The sequence below is a fragment of the Artemia sp. Qi Xiang Cuo genome, chromosome 7 (assembly GCF_049724085.1).
Source record: "Artemia sp. Qi Xiang Cuo chromosome 7, ASM4972408v1, whole genome shotgun sequence".
In the NCBI taxonomy this organism is placed as follows: domain Eukaryota; kingdom Metazoa; phylum Arthropoda; class Branchiopoda; order Anostraca; family Artemiidae; genus Artemia; species Artemia sp. Qi Xiang Cuo.
In genome coordinates, this window is record NC_142800.1 from 48,429,323 (window position 1) to 48,456,463 (window position 27,141).

The window sequence follows — 27,141 nt, forward strand, 5'->3', positions numbered from 1 at the left end:
GAAAGGTATTGACTAGAGAGCAAACCCTCTAATATATATACTAAAAATATAAGAATATAGAGGTTCGTTACGTAAGTTAATTTGTTGGTTACGTATATTTATTACTAATAGAAACGTTCGTAAATAAAATTAAACAGGTTTCGAGAAAGCCATTTAACCAAATAAAAGTAAAATTGATATTCAATTTTTTTTTTTAATTATTCATGTACGGTGAGCCAAAATCAAAACCTGCATTAATTCAAAACGTTCCAAAAATTAAATTAAAAAAACAAATTTTTTTAACTGAAAGTAAGGAACGACGTTAAAACTTAAAACGAACGGAAATTATTCCGTATATGAAATGGGCTGTCCCCTCCTCAACGCCTCACTCTTTACGCTAAAGTATGACTTTCTCACAACTCTTTTTTTTTTAAACAATGAAAAACTTTAGCGTAAAGAGCGAGGCGTTGAGGAGGGGACAGCCCCTTTCATATACGGAATCATTTCTGTACGTTTTAAGTTTTAACGCTGTTCCTTACTTTCAGTTAAAAAAAACTTGTCTTTTTTTATTTAATTTATAAAAAGCACGCGCTGTGGATATGAGCAGTGACGTTTAGATGACCCATCAAACATCTATCTTTAAGACTGCAATAGCCTGCTAGTCTTGGTAGAAAAAGGAAAAAAGGGGACCCCTCTCTAAAAAATGAATATCAGTGTTACTCCTGCAACAAAGTAATTTTCTTTGTTGTTCAAGGCGGGGGGCATTAATTCTCCTTTATAGGATTTTTGACCATGATGATTCATGTTTCTTTTTCGAAATTTCCATAAATTTGTTTTCGTAATAAATTTTTACTGTTAAGAACAGATGAAGGATGACAGATTAACAAAAAGATTGTTCTTTTCGGCCAACCGTCAAGGGCTAAGCGGAAAGCAGGTCATCCGCGGTTGTGGTGGGAAGATGTTGTAAAGAAAGATTTAAGGTAAATGGGAACTTCCTGGGAGGGCGTAAAGAGGGAGGCTTTGAATAGATTAGGATGGAGAAGGAGCGTGCGTTGCTGTGTTGGCCTCAGGCGAATTGGTGCTGCGTTGAGTTGTTAGTAGTAGTAGTCAAGGGCGAATCCAGGATTTTTTTGTGGGGGGGGGGGTGCAAAATAGGTTTATCCGATAAACTTGCGTTAGGAGCAAGCTTAATTAACGCAAAAGTGCGTTAAATAATTAAATTATACTACTTTAGAATACGTTAGGGGGGAGCACGCCCCCTCCCCCTGGATAGTAGTATAATGGCTACTATTCCTGAATCAGCTCGTTTTTTCACTGGACAATTTTTTTTATTGTTTTTCAAAGTCTGTTTTTTGAGCTTCTGGTTGTTATGGGTCGTGGTAATGTTTAAAAAAAAAAAAACTAAAGTTATATTATACTCTAATACAAGTAAATATAAAGATCAATTGAAGTTTAACGATTTAAGTAGTAGTCAAGGGCGAATCCAGGATTTTTTTGTGGGGGGGGGGGTGCAAAATAGGTTGATCCGATAAACTTGCGTTAGGAGCAAGCTTAATTAACGCAAAAGTGTGTGAATTAGGTGAATGACACTACTTCAGACTACGTTAGGGGGGAGCACGCCCCCTCCCCCTGGATAGTAGTATAATGGCTACTATTCCTGAATCAGCTCGTTTTTTCACTGGACAATTTTTTTTATTGTTTTTCAAAGTCTGTTTTTTGAGCTTCTGGTTGTTATGGGTCGTGGTAATGTAAAAAAAAAAAAACTAAAGTTATATTATACTCTAATACAAGTAAATATAAAGATCAATTGAAGTTTAACGATTTAGAAGCCTCAGACTTCTTTTATCTTAGACCATAGGTTGCCACGAGCGCGCTCGTATGAGTAAAAAAAGAAAGAAATTTAGAGAGCCAAATTGCAGTTGAAACTTTTGAAATCTAAAGCATTTATCTTTGAAGATTATAAAGATTGGAGTATTATACAGAATTACATCTAGAAGAACCTCAGATGGCTTCTAAGTTCGATAATAAATTTGTTTTTAGCAGCAATAGCAGTGGAATTGGTACCGAGAATAAAAACATCCGGATAATTATACCTATTACGTATTCCTATAACACCTATTCCTGAGGAAGGAGAGAAGATTAAATTTAGTCCTTCTACGGCAATCCCGTTTAAATTCCAAGTTTGGTACTAGATGCCTCATAAAACTTTTTCTGCTTCTTTATTGAATAAATTCTCTACGTAAAACTGATGCTCCGCAGGTCTTGGTACTCAGCGGCTTATTTAGTTGCATCATACTTGCCAGTTGGTTGCTGCTCCCGTTGGTTTCTAGAGTTTTGGAAAATCTAAGGGCTGATTTTCTCAGTTTTGTTACAGAGAGGTGTGACTCGCATGTCTAACAAGGCCGACCATCTGGTGGTCTGTGTTTGATACAGCACTCTTTATCTTAAAGTTTTAGCTTATAGAACTTAAATAACGATAGGCTTCAAGTTGGGTTCGTCGGGGAATTTGCTTCTGTTTAATGTTTATATACCAATTTTTGTGAAATGAACTATTTTCAAGCGCTCCAATCTACATTTACAGTATATTGATTGTTGGTGCCCTGAATCTGAATTTGCTTAAAAATACTGCCTTTAGATATAGGCTTTCTCATTTCTGCAGTGATAACAAACTCTGAATCAAGCTCAAAACAAACAGAAATTGCTATGAATGAATAAATGAAGCCCCAACCAAACAGAAATTAAAATGAATAATCAACTCAAACTTGCTTCAAATTGTCGAAAATAAGATGAGAGCTACCACCCTCTGATTCAGCAAACTTAACAGACTGCTTCAACTATTACAAATTAACTTATTAGGAGTTTAATTTTTTTTACAAGCTTATATACTATTAAGAAAGATGGATTTAGGAAATTTAAGAAGAAGATGTGTTCTTGAAAATGGTAATACTGAATTTAAAGTCAGAGACATATTTAGTCAGAGACAAAGAAATTGTTTGTTTCTTTTTTTAAAGCTAGACTGATATTTTGACTAATTTTCTAAACCGTGACAAATAAACAAAACTAATTGAGAGATATGTAAATGACGCTCTAATTATTAGAGGTTTGAGGAGATAGCAGCTTACTCTTATTTTTCGCAATTTCTGTTACTTTAAGTTGATTGTTTGTTTAATTTTTGTCCGCTTTATGTTTCACTTATTGATTTTTTTAATTCATATTTTTTCTTAAAATTTGATTTTCACTTTGTGTTTGTTTTATGTTTCACATCTTCATCTACAGTAAGTTATGTTCGTAATAACTATGAATTAATGCGTGACTTTATTTCTACTCGTTTCAGGCTTTGATGTCACTCTTAACTTTCCTTTGAAATGCTTACTTTGGATGTTTTTTTTTTTTTAATTAAAGTCTGTTTGTTTTTAATTTTTTTTCACTGAAAATTAGCTGCATGGTAATAAATGAATATTTATGGAGCTTTTTTTTATATGTTTCTGCTTATGAAATAAAATTTAGCATTGCAATTAAATTTTTACAAGCTTCGAAATTTGCAGTAGAAATTTTAGACCAGTCTTTATTTTATGAACTAGGAAAAGGCGGCTAAATTTAGAGGGAGCTTTTTAATTGTATGAATAGAAAATCTTTGCATGATATTTGGTTTTCAATGGTGCAGAAGCCATAAGATAAAACTAAATTTATACATTTTTGTAAAATAATTTCTATTTTTAAGGATAATGTCTTTGAATAAAATCTGTTAATTATCTCATTAACGTACGTAAGGCGAAGACAAGGGCGTACATAAGAATTTGTCTTAAGGCGTGACGTTTCGGGGGTACAACTCCTCCAAAACTAAAAAAAATAGCAAATCTTATAGATTGTATGATGGTAAGATATTTTTAAAAAATCATAAACATCTCGGGATGGAATGAGGGGGAGGGATACGAGCTGAAAGATTCGCTCAACGCATGTGCCAGCCTTTTCCACATCTAGTTTACTTTCCATTAGAAATTTTGACTATTAGCTTCCAATTGCTTTATTCATTTAATGTCGCTTAGGGGTTTAACCAGAATATCAATATGGAGACCAGAGGGCTTTTTAATCATTTTGATGATTTTTTGTGCCAAGAACACAAACAGAGATAAAGATTGTGATGACGGTCACATAAGAGCATCGTATATCACCACGCAAACAACTTTTAATCAGACTATACATCAAAAGACGAGAGAGAGACGGATAAAATTTTCCTTATTAAATTGATGTGTCCTCAAAACTAAGCTTTATTAAATTTTTAGTATTTGGTCTTTCAATAAACAATTCTATGAAAGTGTCAGAAAAAGAAATTAATGAAGTGGAATTTATTTGGTAGATGATCTTGCGGTGTCTTTCAAATAATAATGAGAATCTCTTTCAGCAATTTCCCGTGAACATCTCTGTCAAGCCAGAATTACAGAAAAGGGCAGAGACGCAGCGTTGCTTATGCGGTACACCTGAACGTTTTCGGTATAATTTGGAGATCGTGGTAGAACAATGCAATGCATTTAAACATTTATGGTACAATCAAAGATTTCTAGCACTTTTGGCGCATTTTGGTTGTATCTGCCTCGTCAAGTTTTAGTATTTCAAAATTTTCTTAACTCTTCCAGGCAAATCACAGGGATATAGCCCAAACGAAAGGGCTTTTTGTCAAAAGTAAACAAGATATAAAAATAAATCTCCTCGAATTCCAAAGTAATCATCGCACGAGAAAACAGCACTCCTATTTGATTTCTGAGAGAGGGAGAAGATTTGAGGGAAAAAAACAAGGCTGCTGGCTTTTTAGTTTATTCTAGGATTTTTGTCAGTGAAATAGAAAATGACTTAGAATGCTATAATTATGCAACAATCTTTTGTGGTATAATTATAGTGAGAAAACGTGTAAAATTTTATCCCCGTGTAAAATTATTCTTCAGCAAAACTTAAGTTTTTGTTTGTGTTTAAAACAAAAAAAAAGGTAAAAACGAAGACATCTTTAAGGGATTCGCGGGTTGGAGTTCTAAACTAATTTCTTTTTATTGGGAGATTATCTGCATCATTAAATATATTTTGGCTGGTCTCGTGTGAGATATGGCGCTACTGGGTATGCTAATAGACAAAAAGTATCTAAAATGCTGCAGTGCATAGAACGCCCCTTACTTAACTAGTAGAAATAGAACAGCGTGACATAACTTTTTTATGCTTCAAAGTACTTTACGACGATAAGATATGCTTCAAAGCAGCCGAGCGTGGCTTACGATGGTTTGGAAACCTACTTCGAATACCCCTGCATATATGCACAGATGATCTTTGACTTTGATCCTTCGAAAGCTGGTTGGAAGCGACCTCGCGGCTGACCGAAGGAACGATGATCTGACAGGCTGCCCGAGTTTCTGGGGATGGCAAACATCAGACCGAGTGAAGCGCAAACACTTGCCATGGACCGAGGCGTGTGGAGGAGGCAGACGTTAGTTTCTAGGCCGAGCAGCACCCGGCAAGAGACCTAAGTCAAGTCAAGTAAGTCAAAGTACCTTAAACCAGAAAGAATAGACAAACCTCACTGGGCCTTGGGATGCACGTCAATCAAGGACTCCTTGGGTTGAAACAAAATCCTGCTGCCTAGCATAGCCTCTATTTTTTTTAGATTATTCTTGGGTTAAGTTTGCAAGAAAGTATCTCAAGAGGCTGCAGCGCATACAGCGCTTCTTATCTAACTGATAAATAAAACAGTTTCTGTATTTATTTGTTTTTGTTCGTTGCTTTCTATTAATTTGATGTTACATTCATATTTTTTAAATAATTAGTTGCCTTATTGTAAAATATATGGCATAAGCATATACACGAATATTTTTCTTAAGAATACAACTGCTTTAAGATTCATTTTGTCAATATAAAGAATCGTGTAGTCATCGTAACATCCTTAATAGATGGCTTGAATCCAATATTGAATCCAATTTATTGGATTATTGGAAAAAAAATTTGGAAAAAAATTTTCCAAATATTGGATATTTGATATTCCAAATATTGGATATTTGGAAAAAAAAGTTTTTCTTTTCTTCCTCTTCTTTTTCTAATCAAATTCAAAGGCGAAGTATCATATATTCAAGAAGTTTTCTAATTATAGTACATACAGTACTAATTTTATATAGTCAAATTTGCTTCATAATTAAAGTTATTAGTTTATGGTTTTGAATAGGCTTAAATCAACACAGCGCACTTGAAGTTGATTAAAAACGGAAGAGGAAGGGTTTAATGGCTACCTAATTATAATTATGTACTGCTCAATAGAGACTTGTTTATGGACTACATGTTTGATCAGAAAAGGAAAATGCTCATCTTTCTATATGCAGGAGATCTTCCCGCTGTTTTAATTCAAACTTTGATTTTAATATTTCCGCAGCTTTTTATCACAACTTGTTAGCGTGACCTTTGAATTTTTTTTTTTTTAACAAGTGGAAAGGAAGAATAAACCAGAGATAAAAACTAGATTAGAGGAAAAAGCACAAACAAGGTGTAGCTTTTAATTAAACAGATGAACAGTTATATAGTTTCAGTACAGGCATGTCGAAACTAACTTCAACAGGAAAGACAATATAAAAAGGAAAAGAAGTTGTACATTTTAAGAAGAAACAAACACAAAATAAAAAAAAGTAGAGTACAGCACTTTTATATTTAAACAAAAATTCTAAAGCAAATAAGTGCCAAAAGAGCAAATTGAAGGGACTCCTCGGTTTAGGCGAACTGCAACAGATACAATAAACTGAAATACCTACGACTCGTGCAGCTGTATCAAGGAGGTGGGGTTTCCAGGTTTGAACCCCCCCCCCTCTCCAAAAAAATTCTACTCCAATTCACAAACTGTTGATAAAAATTCCAGTTAAGCGCCAATTCCTTCTTAAAAAGTAAAAAAAAACCCTAACTCCTAAATTGATCTTTAAAAGTCACAGGTAAAAAAAACCTTAATCCCTCGCCACCGGAATTTTTGTTCGACTCACAAACACGTAACTAAATCATATAAATAAATTTTTGATGTGCTTTTTAAATACTTTCTTGTACACCCCTCCCAACAAAAATCCTGGATACACCCATGACACCTAGGGTTTTAGTAGGGTCTTTGGGTGCTCGAGTCCAATAGTGACATAGACGCACGTGATGGGGTTGCAGTTGCTACAATACTGCACTGGATCTGGTGCCAAATGGCATAGTTTGTGTTGCTGACATTACTTTTTGTACGCCAGCTTATTACTGCAAACGACGTTCATGCGTATGCGGGTGTCCATACCAGCATAAGACACAGTCATCGCTGATGTTCCCTGCCAAATACAATAAAAAAAAAAAAAAATGCAATCTTACTTTTAAATGACCACTTTTTAAACAATTTATTTAAACATGTGCACTTAAAACAGTGCATATTTTTGGCAAGAAAAAAGGTAGAAAAAATTTACCAGGACTTTGCTTTTAATTGACTCCCTTATAAGCCAGGTGTTTGAGAATATTTGTAAGACAAAAAAAAAAAAAAAAAAAAACAAAAAAGTAAAAAAAAAGAACAAAAAAAAAGAATAAACAGAGCACGAGAGGACTGGGTGTCAACAATCAGTTGATTAGATATTCAGGCACCACTAACAGTATGGAAATTTCAATAATACAGTGTTTACATGATTTTGTCCAAATATTCGTTTAATAAAGTACGATATTCATTTAAATATTAATAGATACATATTAATATCGACATCTTATCAAATATGTGGCGTGTTTGATGCATCCACAATATAACTCAGAGATTCAGAATCAATCCATAATATGGACGTCAGAAGGGTTACGCATTTAATTTAATCTTTCAGTTGGTAAATTATCTTGCTTTGGTCAATTCGTCTTTCATATTTTTAGCGATATTTCTAAAAGTTGATAGTTGAATAAATAACTGCAGAAAGGGTGCATGTATATTTGTAAATTTGATAGGGGGAACAGAAAGGGGAAATTCAGGAGATAGTTAAAAAAAATATAAAGTGGCCCTTATTTCAAGTTAGTAGCCTGAGGCACTACCAAATCAGGGTATTCTTGCGGAGGGGAAGGGGGTTAAGTTATCAATAGCAAACTCTTTTTGGTAATGTCCGTAACATTTAGATTTTACGAGCTTGATTCAATAATGATTATGTCCACACAACAATTGCAACCGATTTATTCATAATGTGGTCGCTTCCTTTTTGCCATGAACCCTTTTTGTAATTTTTTTTTTACGTACGTTCCAGCAAGGCCTTATTCTGGGGTGGGGTTAGGGGGTTGAACCCCCTCAAATATTTGTCTGAATTCAGTACAAACGTAATAAAAGTGCATAGAAACAAATTTTGATGTTTTTAAAGTTTTTTTTACCCCCCCCCCCCCCCAAAAAAAAAAAACACAAATCCTGGATACAGCCCTGCGTTCCAGACTTAAAGGTTATATTTTTTATGTCGAAGCTTTTTCAGCCCTTACGAAACCGGAAAACACCTAAGTTTATGAAATCTTTCTGGTCTGAGAGGGGGGGGGGGGCGATGCTGTCAATCTTAAAACTTACTTTCGTCTTGATGTCTTATATTGGATACAGCACGAATACAAAATGTTGATTAAACACGTTTCAAAAAAAAAAACTTTTCCTTCTATAACTATACCACTCCAACCATTTTTTTGTATGTCCGTTTGACCTAATTATATTGCCTAATACTGCTTATTGGCCTTGTAAACAAACACACAAAAAAAAAGAACAACTAAATAACAAATGATAGGAGTAATACAAATGTAGAAGAATAAGTGCTGTTTAAAGCATATTGAATGTAGATACAGTTTCATAAATAGTAATAAACCCATCTATGTCTTTAATAAACTCTTCAATTACTAGTTCTATGTCCCTTTTCATCTTATTAAACTAGAGGGTAGACCTATTGTCTCCCTTTAACAAATTTTAAATTAAAAGAAGAGTGGAAATCCCCACTTGACTCCCTCACCCTAGGAAATTTCATCACTGGGAAATATTTCTAAAGTACGTGCTAAACAAAAACTGACTAAAGAGTAATCCTTAACTCGTCTTAGGTTCAGTGGAGGCAAAGACAATCGAGCCTAACGGTTAATGAAGCAGCCACTCGATAATAATTTTCAATCTTTGACGTTTAGGAGTGAATATTTTTGGACAGTGCCTTATCCAGGTTTTTTCTTGGGGGGGGGGGGGGTGGGAATTATTTAAAATTACTTTAAAAACCTATCAAAATCTTGTTTATGTGCCTTTTTTTACGTTTTGACGATTCAGACAAACATTTCAGAGGGGGACTGGATAACCCCCTGGATACAGCCTTGTTTGTGGATCCAAAAAATTCGTTTCATATTATGAAACAGCTGAAAAGGCGATATATTTAACAATTAAAAAAAACAAAAACATGTTTTTTTCTACATGAAATAATTCTTGGCAAACCGTAAAGAGTGACCCGTAACAATAGTAACCAAAACTTTAAAAAAGAACAATAATAGTAATATAGGTGCAAAACAAACAGTTTTTCAGGGTGATTTTAAACAATACAAAATTTTAAACATTATATTTTTTCCATGAAAAGTTATTAGCATAAATAACGCCCCATTAATACAGTAAAAGTTCAGGGACGTGCGAATATGGAGTGAGGATCGTGGCTTGGGGCCCTGCCCTGAAACCCCAAATTTTCCTTGAATTTTTGGGTATTTCTTATTTAAGATATCGAACAAAAGTTGTTTTTTAATTATTGGGCCTTCCTAGAAAGATCTACATCCCATTATATCACATTATTACATCCCTGTTTTTAGTAAGGCACCGGTTTTTTCCTAATTCTACAAATATTAAATACAGATTATTATCATTATTATTATAAGGAAATATCGTGAGTTAGTTTACTTGAGCTGGTTTTATAAAGGTATGCTACAAAAGCTGTGAAACCATTATATTTTTTTTTTTATAGTTTCAACTTTTTCTTTACTTCCATTAAAAAAAACGTTTTTTTTTTAATTTCATTCAGTAAGCATGATGGACGCATCGAAGATTTAAAAAGTATAATTTCAAAGACATTTTTTATATTGGTAACGTAATTTAGTTTTATTAATGCAATTGTGTTCGTTAAAAACAGAATCCTAGACTATCAATGGTAAGTTAAACATATAAAAAACTGCTCTTCAGTAGAGATGACCCTAAAGGTCCGGTACGAACCACGTGGTTTATGGTTTTGTCAGTGAGAATGAAAAAACAGGAATTTTCTCACTTGAAAAACCATGAATTTTGTCACATTTATGTCTGTTTTTATGGTTTTTGTCAGTGAGAATTTGAAAAACAGGAAGTTTGTCACATTTTTGTTTGTTTTTATGGTTTTTGTCAGTGAGAATTTGAAAAACAGGAACTTTCTCACTTGGAAAACCATAGACCACGTGGTGCTGTCACGAGTCAGAACACCTGTGCTGTCGACCTCAATTCACCTATCGTGAATCAATAATTCCCCTTAGAAACAACAAATTAATTTTCCTTTCTTGACAGATCAATCAATCAATGACATCATCTGTCAGACTTTAAAAATTTTCACCTAGAAACATTTTTCCAGGAATAGATCCAAAATCATTAATGTCTTTGCCTCGGGAACAGTTCTACTGGTCGAACTCCAAAGGATATTAATAACCACAGGCCATGGAAACAATTAGGCAAGAAACATCTTAGCGATGAATTGTTTTAGCGCGCGAGAAGGCTTCATATTAATTTGAATTGCGTTAGCACAGAGATGCCAATAACAAAGGAACACGCTGAATTTACGTTTAGGGATTATTTGGGCGAAACCGTTTTAGACAGGTTATGGAACTATTTCGGCGAAACAGATAGAGACATTTTAAAAGAAGATTTTGAAGAGATTTTGGAGGAGGTTTTGAGTGTGGTCGTTATAATACACAAGTTTCATTTGAACAGTGTTGTGAGGTCCTCTAACCCAACCCCAAAGGGTCCCAATCCTCCTACCCCAACCCCGAAGGAAGCCCCCGGTCCTCAAAGCCCCCCAAACTCCCAAAGGGCCACCGGCGCCCCCAAAGACCCACCCAGACCCCCAAAGGCCATCCCCAGGCCCCCAGGCTCCCAACTGTCCCCCCAGACACCCAAAGGCCCTCCCTGTGCTCCAAAGGCCCTCCCTGTGCCCCCAAAGGCCCTCCTCCGGTCCCCAAAGGCCCATCGAGCTCCCAAAGGACCAACGGGGTCCCAAAGGCCCTCCACCGGCCCCCAACTGCCCCAACGGCCCTCCCCTGGTCCTCAACGGCCCCCCAGGGCTCCCAAAGGACCAAAGGGGTCACACCGGCCCTCCCCCGGTCCACTAATGTCCCTCTGGCACCAACCGGCCCTCCAGGTGTCCCAAAGGCCATCCTCCGGTCCCCAAAGGCCCATCGAGCTCCCAAAGGACCAACGGGGTCCCAAAGGCCCTCCAACGGTCCCCAAATGTCCCCCAGGCACTCAAAGACCATACCGGCGCCCCAACGGCCTCCCCAGACCCCCAAATGCCATCCCCGGCCCCCCAAAGCCCCTACACCGGTCCCCACAGGTCCCCCCGAGCTCCCAAAGGACCACCGACCCTCAAGGGACACACAGACCCTCAAAGGCTCTTCCCGTGCACCCGTCTTTCGTTGATGTGTGTTGTCTGAAACCTATGATTTGGGATGTGTAGTTTGCTACTTCAGGCTTTTCTGAGCTAAGGTTTCCTAGTATTTCCTAGGTGAATGTTGTCTGAAACCAATAGTTTGGGATGAGTAGTTTGCTATTTCAGGCTTTTATGAGCTAGGTTTCTTAGCCTTTCGTTGATGTGTGTTGAGTGAAACTTATGATTTGGGATATGTAGTTTGTTATTTTTGACTTTTCTGAGTTGGATTTCTTAGTCTTTCATAGGTGTGTGGTGTCTGAAACCTATGATTTGGGATGTGTAGTTTACTATTTTCGACTTTTCTGAGCTGGATTTCCTAGCCTTTCATAGGTATGCGTTGTCAGAAAATTATGATTTGGGATGTATAGTTTGCTATTCCAGGCTTTTCTGAGCTAAGGTTTTCTAGTATTTCGTAGGTGAATGTTGTCTGAAACCAATAGTTTGGGATGAATAGTTTGCTATTTTTGACTTTTCTGAGCTAGGTTTCTTAGTCTTTCGTTGATGTGTGTTGACTGAAACCGAGGATTTGGGGTATGTAGTTTGCTATTTTTGACATTTCTGAGCTGGATTTCTTAGTCTTTCAGAGGAGTGTGTTCTATGAAACCTATGATTTGGGATGGGTGGATTGCTACTTTTGACTTTTCTGAGCTGGATTTCTTAGCCTTTCATAGGTGTTTGTTGTCTGAAACCTATAGTTTGGGATGGATGGATTGCTACTTTTGACTTTTCTGAGCTGGATTTCTTAGACTTTCATAGGTGTTTGTTGTCTGAAACCTATGATTTGGGATATGTAATTTGCTCTTTCTGACTTTTCTGAGCTAGGTTTCTTAGCCGTTCATAGGTGTGTGGTGTCTGAAACCTATGATTTGGGATGTGTGAGTTGCTATTTCTGACTTTTCATAACCGGATTTCTTAGTCTTTCGTAGGTGTGTGATGTCTGAAACCTATGATTTGGGGGTGTGTGGGTTGATATCTTTTGACTTTTCTGAGCTAGATTTCTTAGTCTTTCATAGGTGTGTCCTTTCAGAAAATTATGATTTGGGGGGTATAGTTTGCTTTTTGGACTTTTCAGAGCTAGGATTTTTAGTCACTCATAGGTGTTTGTTGTCTGAAACTTCGAGTTTGGGATGAGTAATTGGCTATTTCAGACTTTTCTGAGCTAAGATTTCTTAGTATTTCGTAGGTGAATGCTGTCTGAAACCTATGATTTGGGATATGTAAATTACTATTTCGGGCTTTTCTGAGTTAGATTTCTTAGTATTTCGTAGGTGAATGCTGTCTGAAACTTATGATTTGGGATATGTAAATTACTATTTCGGGCTTTTCTGAGTTGGATTTCTTAGTCTTTCATAGGTGTGTGATGTCTGAAACCTATGATTTGGGATGTGTGGGTTGCTATTTTTTGACTTTTCTGAGCAGGATTTCTTAGCCATTCGTAGGTGTGTGTTGACTGAAACCTATGATATGGGATGGTTAATTTGCTATTTCTGACTTTTCTGAGCTAGATTTCTTAGCCTTTCATATGTGTGTCCTTTCATAAAATTATGATTTGGGAGGTATAGTTTGCTTTTTGGACTTTTCATAGCTAGGATTCTTAGTCACTCATAGGTGTTTGTTGTCTGAAACTTCGAGTTTGGGATGAGTAGTTGGCTATTTCAGACTTTTCTGAGCTAAGGTTTCTTAGTATTTCGTAGGTGAATGCTGTCTGAAACTTATGATTTGGGATATGTAAATTACTATTTTGGGCTTTTCTGAGTTGGATTTCTGAGTCTTTCTTAGGTGTGTGATGTCTGAAACCTATGATTTGGTATGTGTAGTTTGATATTTTCGACTTTTCTGAGCTAGGTTTCTTATCCTTTCATAGGTATGTGTTGTCAGAAAATTATGATTTTGGGACGTGTAGTTTGCTATTTCAGGCTTTTCTGAGATAAGGTTTTCTAGTATTTCGTAGGTGAATGTTGTCTGAAACCTATAGTTTGGGACGTGTAGTTTGCTATTTTCGACTTTTCTGAGCTAGGTTTCTTAGTCTTTCGTTAGTGTGTGCTGACTGAAACCTATGATTTAAGATACGTAGTTTGCTATTTTGACTTTTCTGAGCTGAATTTATTAGCCTTTACTAGGTGTGTGTTGACTGAAACCTATGATTGGGATGAGTGGTTTGCTATTTTTGTCTTTTCTGAGCTAGATTTCTTAGCCGTTCATAGGTGTGTGTTGTCTGAAACTTATGATTTGCGAGGTCTAGTTTGCAATTTGAACCTTTTAGAGCTATGATTCTTAGTCCGTCATAGGCGTTTGTTGTCTGAAACTTCTAGTTTGGGGTGAGTCGTTTCGATATTTCAGGCTTTTCTGAGCTAAGGTTTCTTAGTCTTTCATAGGTGAATGATGTCTGAAACCTATGATTAGGGATTTGTAAATTAATATTTCGGGCCTTTCTGAGTGGGATTTCTTAGTCTTTCATAGATGTGTGTTGTCTGAAACCTATGATTTGAGATGCGTGGATTGCTACTTTTGACTTTTCTGAGCTGAATTTCTTAGCCTTTCATAGGTGTTTGTTGTCTGAAACCTATAGTTTGGGATGACTAGTTTGCTATTTTTGACTTTTCAGAGCTAAGTTTCTTAGCCGTTCTTAGGTGAGTGTTGTCTGAAACCTAGGATTTGGGATATGTAAATTACTATTTCGGGCTTTTCTAAGCTAGATTTTTTAGCCTTTCATAGGTATGTGTTGTCTGAAACCTATGATTTGGGATGTGTGGGTTGCTATTTTTTGACTTTTCAGAGCTGGATTTCTTAGCCGATCATAGGTGAGTGCTGTCTGAAACTTGTGATTTGAGATGGTTAATTTGCTATTTCCGGCTTTTATTAGCTAGGTTTCATAGACTCTCATAGGTGTGTGTTGTCAGAAAATTTCTATTTGGGATGTTTATTTATCTATTTGAACTTTTCATAGCTTGGATTCTTAGTCCATCATTGGTGTTTGTTGTCTGAAACCAATAGTTTGGGATGACTAGTTTGCTATTTCAGGCTTGTTCATTTTGAATTTCTGTCATTAAATGCAAGAGTTGGAAAATTAGGGTCTTAGTCCACCAGCTCAGTATTAGGGTCCCAGTCCACCAGCCTGAACAGTGGAAATTCACTAGCTCAGAATTGGGGTCTTAGTCCACCAGCCTGAATGGTGGAAATCCACTAGCTCAATATTGGGGTCTCAGTCCACCAGCCTGAATGGTGGAAATTCACTAGCTCAGAATTAGGGTCTTAGTCCACCAGCCCGAATGGTGGAAATTCACTAGCTCAGAATTGGGGTCTTAGTCCACCAGCCTGAATGGTTGAAATTCACATTAGAGGACACAAAAACTTACACACACACACACATGAAAACTTACACACACACACCACAACTAACACACACATTAATAAAATGACACACACACAAAAAAAATTACACACACACACACACACACAAACAAACAAAATAAATATAAAAAAAACCATATAACAGAAAATTAAAATAAAACAAAAACTTACACACACACACACACACACAAAACTATCACACACACACACACACACGCACTAACAAACACAAACAAAACCCAAAAAAAACACACACACAAAAACACAAACACACACCCACGCACAAAAAAAAAAAAACCAGACAACAAAAAAAAAACTCACAAACAAAATAACAAAAAATTACACACACACACACACACACACACACACACACACAAACTTACACACACACATGAAAACTTACAAACACACGAAAAAAATTAAACACACAAAAACTTACACACAAACACACACACACACAAACAAAAAAACTTACAAAAGCACTCTAAAACTAAAAAACACACAAAAAATAAAAACCACACAAAAACTAACACACACACACAAAACTAACACAAACAAACACACTAAAACTCACACACACACACGAAAAAACTTACACACACAAAAAAAATTACACACACACACACACACACACACACACACACACACACACAAAAACTAACAAAATAACACAAAAAAACTCACACACACACACGCACAAAAACTTACACACACACACACACACACACATAAACAAAACTAAAACACACACCTTAAAAAAATTAAACACACACAAAAACTAACACAATCACACTAAAACTTTAACACACACACATTAAAACTTACACACACACTACAAAACTTACACACACACACACAAACACAATAACACACACACAAACACAAAAAAAAAAATAAACACAAACTCTAACACACACACACACAAAAAAACTAACACATTCACACGAAAACTAACAAGCACACAAAAACTTACATGCACACAAAAACTTACACACACACACACACACACACACACACACACACACACACACACACACACACACACACACACACACACACACACACACACACACACATGAACACAAAAAAAACACACACACACACGCACAAAAACTTACACACACACACACAAAACAAAAAAACACACACACGAAAAAATACACACACACACCAAAACTGACGCACACAAAAACTAACACACACACACAAACACACACAACAACAAACACACAAACAAACAAAATAACACACACACACACACAAACTTACACACACAAAAACATACACATACACACACACACACACACACACACAACTTACACAAACACACAAAAAAAACTTATATACACACTCAAAATCTTAGACACACAAAAACTAACACACACACACACACACACAAAAACACACACACAAAACATACACAAGCGCACGCAAACTTAAAAACACACACAAACATATAAAAACACACACGAAAACAAACACACACAAGACAAAACTTACACACACATGAGCTTAGACACACAAAAACTTACACACACACACACAAAACTTACACCTACACGCAAAAACTTACACACACACACACACACACACACAAAAACTAACACACACACAAACACACACACACACACACACACACACACACACAAAAACATACACCCACAAAGTTAGGTGTATGATTAGGTTAGGTTAGATTAAGTTAGGTTAGGTTAAGTTAGGTTAGGCTAGGTTAGCCTACGTACGCGCGCGTACGTAGGCTAACCTATCCTAACCTAACTTAACCTAACCTAACTTAATCTAACCTAACCTAATCATACACCTAACTTCTTTTTGTTGTGTGTGTGTTTTTGTGTGTGTGTGTGTAAGTTTTTGCGTGTGGGTGTAAGTTTTTGTGTGTGTAAGTTTTGTGTGTGTGTGTGTGTGTGTGTTAGTTTTTGTGTGTATGTGTTTGTTTGTGTGTGTGTGTTTGTTAGTGTTTGTGTGTCTTTGCTCTTGTGTGTGTAAGTTTTGTCGTGTGTGTGTATGTTTTCGTGTGTGTGTGTTTTAGTTTTTGTGTGCATGTATGTTTTCGTGTGCTTGTGTATGTTTTTGTGTGTGTGTGTGTGTGTGTGTGTGTGTGTGTAAGTTTTTGTGTGTCTAAGCTTTTGCGTGTGGATATAAGTTTTTTTTGTGTGTTTGTGTAAGTTTGTGTGTGTGTGTGTGTGTGTTTATGTGTGTATTTGTGTGTGTGTTTTTGTTTTTTTTTTTGTGTGTTTGTGTTTTTTTTTGTTTTTGTTTTTGTTTGTTTTTGTGTGTGTGTGTTTGTGTGTAAGTTTTTGTGTTTTTTATTTTTTGTGTGTGTGTGTTATTTTTGGTGTGTGTGTGTTGATGTTTTGTGTGTGTGTGTGTAAGTTTTTGTGCGTGTGTGTGTGAGTTTTTTTTGTGTTCATGTGTAAGTTTTGTGTGTATGTGTGTGTGTGTTTGTTTGTTTATGTGTATTTGTGTGTGTGTGTGTGTTTGTGTTTGTGTGTGTGTGAGTTTTTGTGTGAGTTTAAGTTTTTGTGTGATTGTAAGTTTTAGTGTGAATGTGTAAGTTTTTTTGTGTGTGTGTGTGTGTGTGTGTGTGTATGTTTGTGTGTGTGTGTGTGTTTGTATTTTTTTGTGTGTGTGTGTGTGTTAGTTTTGTCGTGTGTGTGTTAGTTTTATTGTGTGTGTGTGCAAGTTTTAGTGTGACTGTGTTAGTATTTGTGTGTGTGTTATTTTTGGAGTGTGTGTGTGTTTGTTTTGTGTTTGTGTGTGTGTGTGTGTGTGTGTAAGTTTTTGTGAGTGTGTGTGTGTGTTTTTTTTTGTGTTCTTGTGTTAGTGTGTTTTTGTGTGTGTGTGTGTGTGTGTGTGTGTGTAAGTTTTTGTGTGTGTGTAAGTTTTGGCGTGTGTGTGTGTGTGAGTTTTCGTGTGTTTGTGTGTGTAAGTTTTGTGTGTGTGTTTTAGTTTTTGTGTTCATATTATTTTTTTAGTGCTTGTATGTTTTATTGTGATTGTTTTTGTGTTTGTGTGTGTGTGTGTGTGTGTGTGTGTGTGTGTATTTTTTTGTGTGTGTATTTGTTTTCGTGTGTGTGTTTTTTATCGTGTGTGTGTGTAAGTTTGTGTGTGTGTGTGTGTGTGTGTGTGTGTGTGTGTAAGTTTTTGTGCATGTATGTGTGAGTTTTTTTTTGTGTGTTAATGTGTAAGTTTTTGTGTGAGTGTGTGTGTGTGTAAGTTTTTGTGTGCATGTAAGTTTCTGTGTGCATGTAAGTTTTCGTGTGCATGTGTTAGTTTGTGTGTGTGTGTGTGTGTGTAAGTTTTTGTGTGTGTGTGTAAGTTTCGTCGTGTGTGTGTAAGTTTTGGTGTGTGTGTGTAAGTTTTCATGTGTGTGTGTGTGTAAGTTTTTGTGTCTTCTAATGTGAATTTCAACCATTCAGGCTGGTGGACTAAGACCCCAATTCTGAGCTAGTGAATTTCCGCCATTCGGGCTGGTGGACTAAGACCCTAATTCTGAGCAAGTGAATTTCCACCATTCAGGCTGGTGGACTGAGACCCCAATAGTGAGCTAGTGGATTTCCACCATTCAGGCTGGTGGACTAAGACCCCAATTCTGAGCTAGTGAATTTCCACTGTTTAGGCTGGTGGACTGGGACCCTAATACTGAGCTGGTGGACTAAGACCCTAATTTTCCAACTCTTGCATTTCATGACAGAAATTCAAAATGAACAAGTCTGAAATAGCAAACTAGTCATCCCAAACTATTGGTTTCAGACAACAAACACCAATGATGGACTAAGAATCCTAGCTCTGAAAAGTTCAAATAGCAAACTACACATCCCAAATCGTAATTTTCTGACAACACACACCTATGAGAGGCTATGAAACCTAGCTAATAAAAGCCGGAAATAGCAAATTAACCATCTCAAATCACAAGTTTCAGACAGCACTCACCTATGATCGGCTAAGAAATCCAGCTCGGAAAAGTCAAAAAAATAGCAAACCACACATCCCAAATCATAGGTTTCAGACAACACAGACCTATGAAAGACTAAGAAATCGAGCTCAGAAAAGCCCGAAATAGTAATTTACATATTCCCAAATCATAGGTTTCAGACATCATTCACCTAAGAAAGGCTAAGAAACCTAGCTCAGAAAAGTCATAAATAACAAACTAGTCATCCCAAACTATAGGTTTCAGACAACAAACACCTATGAAAGTCTAAGAAATTCAGCTCAGAAAAGTCAAAAGTAGCAATCCACACATCTCAAATCATAGTTTTCAGACAACACACATCTATTAAAGACTAAGAAATCCCACTCAGAAAGGCCCGAAATAGTAATTTACAAATCCCAAATCATAGGTTTCAGACATCATTCACCTATGAAAGACTAAGAAACCTTAGCTCAGAAAAGCCTGAAATAGCGAAACTACTCATCCCAAACTAGAAGTTTCAGACAACACACGCCTATGACGGACTAAGAATCATAGCTCTGAAAAGTTCAAATAGCAAACTAGACATCCCAAATCATAAGTTTCAGACAACACACACCTATGAACGGCTAAGAAATCTAGCTCAGAAAAGACAAAAATAGCAAACCACTCATCCCAATCATAGGTTTCAGTCAACACACACCTAGGAAAGGCTAATAAATCCAGCTCAGAAAAGTCAAAAATAGCAAACTACGTATCTCAAATCATAGGTTTCAGTCAGCACACACTAACGAAAGACTAAGAAACCTAGCTCAGAAAAGTCAAAAATAGCAAACTACTCATCCCAAAAAATAGGTTTCAGACAACATACACCTAAGAAATACTACAAAAACAAACATCAGAAAAGACTGAAAAAGCACACTACACGTCCCAAAATCATAATTTTCTGACAACACAAACCTATGAAAGGCTAAGAAACCTAGCTCAGAAAAGTCGAAAATAGCAAACTACACATCCCAAATCATAGGTTTCAGACATCACACACCTATGAAAGACTAAGAAATCCAACTCAGAAAAGCCCGAAATAGTAATTTACATATCCCAAATCATAAGTTTCAGACAGCATTCACCTACGAAATACTAAGAAACCTTAGCTCAGAAAAGTCTGAAATAGCCAACTACTCATCCCAAACTCGAAGTTTCAGACAACAAACACCTATGAGTGACTAAGAATCCTAGCTATGAAAAGTCCAGAAAGCAAACTATACCTCCCAAATCATAATTTTCTGAAAGGACACACCTATGAAAGGCTAAGAAATCTAGCTCAGAAAAGTCAGAAATAGCAAATTAACCACCCCATATCATAGGTTTCAGTCAACACACACCTACGAATGGCTAAGAAATCCTGCTCAGAAAAGTCAAAAAATAGCAACCCACACATCCCAAATCATAGGTTTCAGACATCACACACCTATGAAAGACTAAGAAATCCAACTCAGAAAAGCCCGAAATAGTAATTTACATATCCCAAATCATAAGTTTCAGACAGCATTCACCTACGAAATACTAAGAAATCTAACTCAGAAAAGTCCGAAATAGTAATTTACATATCCCAAATCATAGGTTTCAGACAGCATTCACCTACGAAATACTAAGAAACCTTAGCTCAGAAAAGTCTGAAATAGCCAATTACTCATCCCAAACTCGAAGTTTCAGACAACAAACACCTATGAGTGACTAAAAATCCTAGCTCTGAAAAGTCCAAAAAGCAAACTATACCTCCCAAATCATAATTTTCTGAAAGGACACACCTATGAAAGACTAAGAAATCTAGCTCAGAAAAGTCAAAAAATAACAACCCACACACCCCCAAATCATAGGTTTCAGACATCACACACCTACGAAAGACTAAGAAATCCGGTTATGAAAAGTCAGAAATAGCAACTCACACATCCCAAATCATAGGTTTCAGACACCACACACCTATGAACGGCTAAGAAACCTAGCTCAGAAAAGTCAGAAATAGCAAATTACATATCCCAAATCATAGGTTTCAGACAACAAACACCTATGAAAGGCTAAGAAATCCAGCTCAGAAAAGTCAAAAGTAGCAATCCATCCATCCCAAACTATAGGTTTCAGACAACAAACACCTATGAAAGGCTAAGAAATCCAGCTCAGAAAAGTCAAAAGTAGCAATCCACCCATCCCAAATCATAGGTTTCATAGAACACACGCCTATGAAAGACTAAGAAATCCAGCTCAGAAATGTCAAAAATAGCAAACTACATACCCCAAAATCATCGGTTTCAGTCAACACACATCAACGAAAGACTAAGAAACCTAGCTCAGAAAAGTCAAAAATAGCAAACTATTCACCCCAAACTATTGGTTTCAGACAACATTCACCTACGAAATACTAGAAAACATTAGCTCAGAAAAGCCTGGAATAGCAAACTATACATCCCAAATCATAATTTTCTGACAACGCATACCTATGAAAGGCTAGGAAATCCAGCTCAGAAAAGTCGAAAATAGTAAACTACACATCCCAAATCATAGGTTTCAGACACCACACACCTATGAAAGACTAAGAAATCCAACTCAGAAAAGTCAAAAATAACAAACTACATATCCCAAATCATAAGTTTCACTCAACACACATCAACGAAAGGCTAAGAAACCTAGCTCATAAAAGCCTGAAATAGCAAACTACTCATCCCAAACTATTGGTTTCAGACAACATTCACCTAGGAAATACTAGGAAACCTTAGCTCAGAAAAGCCTGAAGTAGCAAACTACACATCCCAAATCATAGGTTTCAGACAACACACATCAACGAAAGACGGGTGCACGGGAGAGCCTTTGAGGGTCTGTGTGTCCCTTGAGGGTCGGTGGTCCTTTGGGAGCGCGGGGGGACCTTTGGGGACCGGGGGCGGGGCTGTGGGGGGCCGGGGATGGCATTTGGGGGGCTGGGTAGGCCTTTAGGGCGCCGGTCTGGTCTGTGAGGGCCTGGGGGACATTTGGGGACCGTTGGAGGGGCTTTGGGACCCCGTTGGTCCTTGGGGAGCTCGATGGGCCTTTGGGGACCGGAGGATGGCCTTTGGGACTCATCGAGGGCCTTTGGGTACCTGAGGGACATGAGGGGACCGGTGGAGGGCCTTTGTGACCCCGTTGGTCCTTTGGGAGCCCGGGGGGGCCTGGGCGGACCTGGGGCGGGCCTGTGGGGCAGTTGGGGACCGGGGGAGGGCCTTGGGGACCCCGTTGGTCCTTTGGGAGCTCGCTGGGCCTTTGGGGACCGGAGGAGGGCCTTTGGGGGCACAGGGAGGGCCTTTGGAGCACAGGGATGGTCTTTGGGGGTCCGGGGGGGACAGTTGGGAGCCTGGGGGCCTGGGGATGGCCTTTGGGGGTCTGGGTGGGTCTTTGGGGGCGCCGGTGGCCCTTTGGGAGTTTGGGGGGCTTTGAGGACCGGGGGCTTCCTTCGGGGTTGGGGTAGGAGGATTGGGACCCTTTGGGGTTGGGTTAGAGGACCTCACAACACTGTTCAAATGAAACTTGTGTATTATAACGACCACACTCAAAACCTCCTCCAAAATCTCTTCAAAATCTTCTTTTAAAATTTCTCTATCTGTTTCGCTGAAATAGTTCCATAACCTGTCTAAAACGGTTTCGCCCAAATAATCCCTAAACGTAAATTCAGCGTGTTCCTGTGTTATTGGCATCTCTGTGCTAACGCATTTCAAATTAATATGAAACCTTCTCGCGCGCGAAAACAATTCATCGCTAAGATGTTTCTTGCCTAATTGTTTCCAGGGCCTTGGGTTATTAATATCCTTTGGAGTTCGACCAGTAGAACTGTTCCCGAGGCAAAGACATTAATGATTTTGGATCTATTCCTGGAAAAATGTTTCTAGGTGAAAATTTTTAAAGTCTGACAGATGATGTCATTGATTGATTGATCTGTCAAGAAAGGAAAATTAATTTGTTGTTTCTAAGGGGAATTATTGATTCACGATAGGTGAATTGAGGTCGACAGCACAGGTGTTCTGACTCGTGACAGCACCACGTGGTTTATGGTTTTCCAAGTGAGAAAGCTCCTGTTTTTCAAATTCTCACTGACAAAAACCATAAAAACATACAAAAATGTGACAAAATTCCTGTTTTTCAAATTCTCACTGACAAAAACCATAAAAACAGACATAAATGTGACAAAATTCATGGTTTTTCAAGTGAGAAAATTCCTGTTTTTTCATTCTCACTGAGAAAACCATAAACCACGTGGTTCGTACCGGACCTTTAGGGTCATCTCTACTCTCTTCGTGTTATCAAATAAAACAAACAAGTTTGTTTTAATCGAAAGTAAGGAGAAACATCAAAACTTAAAACAAACAGAAATTATCCGTACATAAGTTCCGTCCTTAATTCATCACGTCCTTAATAAAGTTTTTTAAGTACTCTAAAAACGCTTCTTATTCCAATTAAAGGCCCTTGTGCTCCAGGAGTCGTTCTTAAAGAATTCGAACAAAAAGTGAAAATTTAGCGTAAAGAGCGGGACAATGAAGAGGAGGCAGCTTCCCTCATATACGGAATAATTTTTGTTTATTTCAAGTTTTAATGTTACTCCTTACTTTCAATTGAAAACAACTTTTTTTAAATTCAATTTCTGACCGTTTTACAAATAATGCCGGGAAACCTGCCTCCCGCTCCATGAAATCCCCCAAGAAAGTTCCTCCTGGAAAATTCCTCGCGTTTAGAATTCCACAGGACAATGCCCTCCTTGCAAAAGATTCTCCCCATAAAGTTAACTGTGGACAATTCCTCCATAAAATTTTCTTTATCTTCGTTTAAAAAAACTTGTTTTTTATTTAATTTCTGATCTTATTTTAAATCATGCCAGAAACTTCCTCCTCTCCCTCCCTCTGTGGAAAATTTTCCCTGGAAAATCCTCCCCGACGGAAAGTTTTTCCCACGAAACATTTCCCCCATGGAAATTTTCCCCTGGGGAAACCCCCCATGAACAAATCCCCACAGACAATTCCTCCCCGCTGAATTTTTCCTCGGGACAATTTGCCATATACTCTCTACATATGTAAAATTGAGTAGCGATAGAGAAAGTAAGACGCAAAAATAGAACTTCGTTTATGAATTCTGGTAAATTCCCACGTCTAAAATTTTCCCCGGAAAATTCCCCCCAGAAACTTTCCTCCCCGCGATAAATTCTTCCCTTGGAAAACCCCCCACGCAAAAAATCTCCCCAAACAATGTCGTTACATTTCCCAATGACATATACTATATGTAAACCATGGGTAAATTGCATAACTTACAGCCCTTTCTCCAGGGGCCGTGAGGGATCATGTCGGCCCCGAAAGCATAGTTAGAGGACCTTTCAACTACGCTGAACAAAACGGTTATCTCAAAATTGTGATGGTATGTATCTAGGAAAAAGGGGCGTGGGAGGGGGAGGGCTAGTTGCCCTCCATTTTTTGGTAACGCAAAAAGGACACTAGAACTTTTAATTTCCGTTCGAATGAGTCGTCTCCCATGCTTCTAGGACCATTAGTTCTGCACAATCCCAAATTTTTGTAGACAGGAGCTTGAAACCTTTACAGTAGTGTTCTCTGATATGCTGAATCTGATGATGTGATTTCATTAAGGTTCCTTTAATTCTTGGGGTGCCCCCCCCCCGTTTCGAAAATCAAGCAAAAGTTCTCAGGTTCGTGGCTTTTGATGGGTAACATTAAACTTAATGGATTTTAGATATTTGAATCAGCATATAAACCCAAATCTTTTGATGTATTAACGCTTAACAAAATCTCTTTTTTTTCGGTTAGTAATGGGCTGAGTCGCTCCATACTTTAATAGTTTGTGCTACAGTTCGTTACCACAAACGGTGTGATATCGAGATATCACTCAGCATTCAGGCCACTGAAACACCTAATTGGGCATCCTCACTAGAACAATTCCTGAAATTATTTATAGGAAATCATTCCAATAGAATAAATCAGCCGTAATTCTTGCTGGGATAAGATAAAGTGCTATCGTTACGCCTTTCTGTCAAACGAGAAAAAATCTTAATTTTTCAATAATGGGTGCGCATTAGTTTTTCACTAATTTGTGAATAAAGCCCACGGTAAATCATAGTGACAAGTTTGGCAAACAAATAAGCATTTAATTTGGTGTTCTTCTTCCAAAAGAGAATAGACTATAATATTTTTTAGTTTTTTAATTTTATATTTTTCAGCCATTAATGGTAACGTGATATAAGCGCAAATGAAGTGAGATACAAGCTCATTGCTTTGTTTTTTAACGCGTTTTTCAAATTTCGGTTACCATCGGCTAGAGTTCCTTCTTTACTACGTTTCATCTGACACTGCAACCATGATTGCAACTGCGATTCAATAGTAAAATTTCGTCTAAAAGTAAAAATACTTTATTCATTTAGAAACAATTGGCAACTGATATCTGAAGGACAAGTACCACCGTCGGTATTACAAGAGTGGGTGGGAGCTTAAACGCCTCCCTACACTAAATAAATTCTCTTCCATTTAGCGTTAATGTCGTTTTACTTATATTTGAGAAAACATGTTTTGTATTTTTTATTTTTGTTCGCTTTTAATATCATACTCAGTGTCATCCCAATTATGAGGAGGGGGTGCCATCTTCCCAACTCTGGACTCTTTACACTAAAGTAACTTTTTACAACAATGCTTCAACAAGAGGCTAATATACGTGTATTCGCTTTTAAATAAAATCTCTAAGTAAAAGCAACGCTTTTACTCCCAAATGGAAGGATTTCATGGTTTAAATTTTCTCACCCACCAAATTTAACTATAGCGCTTCTCAAGGAATACTTAGAAATTTTGGCTAAAAAATGTACTTTTATAAACCAGGTACCTCCTCCTCCCCGCAAAAACATCCACTGACCTCCACTCTAATAGCATCTATGTAGCCATGCAATATTCTTTAACCGTTAGTTTTAGTGGATAAATTACCTATATTAACGGGTCTTTTTAATGGACTCTGTATCTGCTTTGGGATGATGAGGACACCAAGCACCAATGTGGCGTCTCAATCTGACAGGTTATTTGAATAGCCTTTCCATTATTTTAAACCAATGGAAATGTTAGAGTTTTTTATCGATAATAATTTGGCCCAATGTAGGCTGTCAAAGCCATTTCACACTTACAATTCTTTACCGCGAATTGCTTCACATTCTCTTTTAAGCCACTTGAATTCTCAGTAGTGTTAGAAAAATCCATATCAGGGTCTCTTAAAATTTTTAGTTCAATCAGGATATAAAAAAATGTATTCAGTAGGCTTATGCTATTTTTTTCTTATGCTATGCATCGAGTTTTCATCTAGATCTGATTAATTATATTTCCAGAATTGAGTGTCGTAAGGAGAGATACATTAGAACTTGGGAAGAAAGAAAATAAACATATACTACTGGTTGATATCCAAATAAAGAGAAACGGAAAAGGCACTTCCATATCGTCTGAGTTAAAAGGAATTTCCCCCAAGCCATCAGTAAGCTTAACAAGACGCGAATAAGGGCATACATGGAAATGCATTTTGACATTTTAAAAGCCAGTTTGATTGAATGAATAGAAATATCAAACTCATAAAACATTTATGATAAGCCAAACAAGAAACATAATCGATTCATCAGCCTCAGATTACAAAAAAACATAGGGAAAAAAACTCACTTAAATATTTCACTCAAAAACCCTACTTTAAAGAGCTTTTTGTTTCAGCCACGCTAATTTCCTTCTGCTCTCATAAAGTCACGCTATTTCAGGATCAAATCTTTAGAATAAGCGTGGCAGGGTTTTTGGGTAGCTAAAGATAGCAAATTGTAATATATCAGTTTAGCCACCAAATAAATTCATAAATTTATCATTGATTTAGCCGTGGTGAAGGCAATTTCAGGGACATCTGGGTAATTTTGGTGAAAAACAATTTCATGTAATTGTATGTGCTTCAGACACTCGATAACTTTATTGGAAATCTGGGCAGTATATTTTTCCCTTTTTTCTGGCCCTTTGTACTGCGCTCAACAAGAAATTCGAGACGTTGTTAAGGTCCTTCTAACTGTCTTTCTCTGGGTATACCTACCTATCTGTGGGTATGTCGTCCAATCGTGTATACCCTACCGTAATTTGTATGTAGTTTTTCACCTCTAATACTTCAATCTAAATTGTATGAAATCAGATGAAAAAT

General features: G+C 37.2%; 1 protein-coding gene across 7 annotated transcripts in view; it reads right to left on the minus strand.

Annotated features, from left to right (window-relative positions):
* Positions 1–27,141, minus strand: part of LOC148950360 (uncharacterized) — a 369,985-nt gene that overhangs the window by 120,223 nt on the left and 222,621 nt on the right. The window lies entirely within an intron of this gene.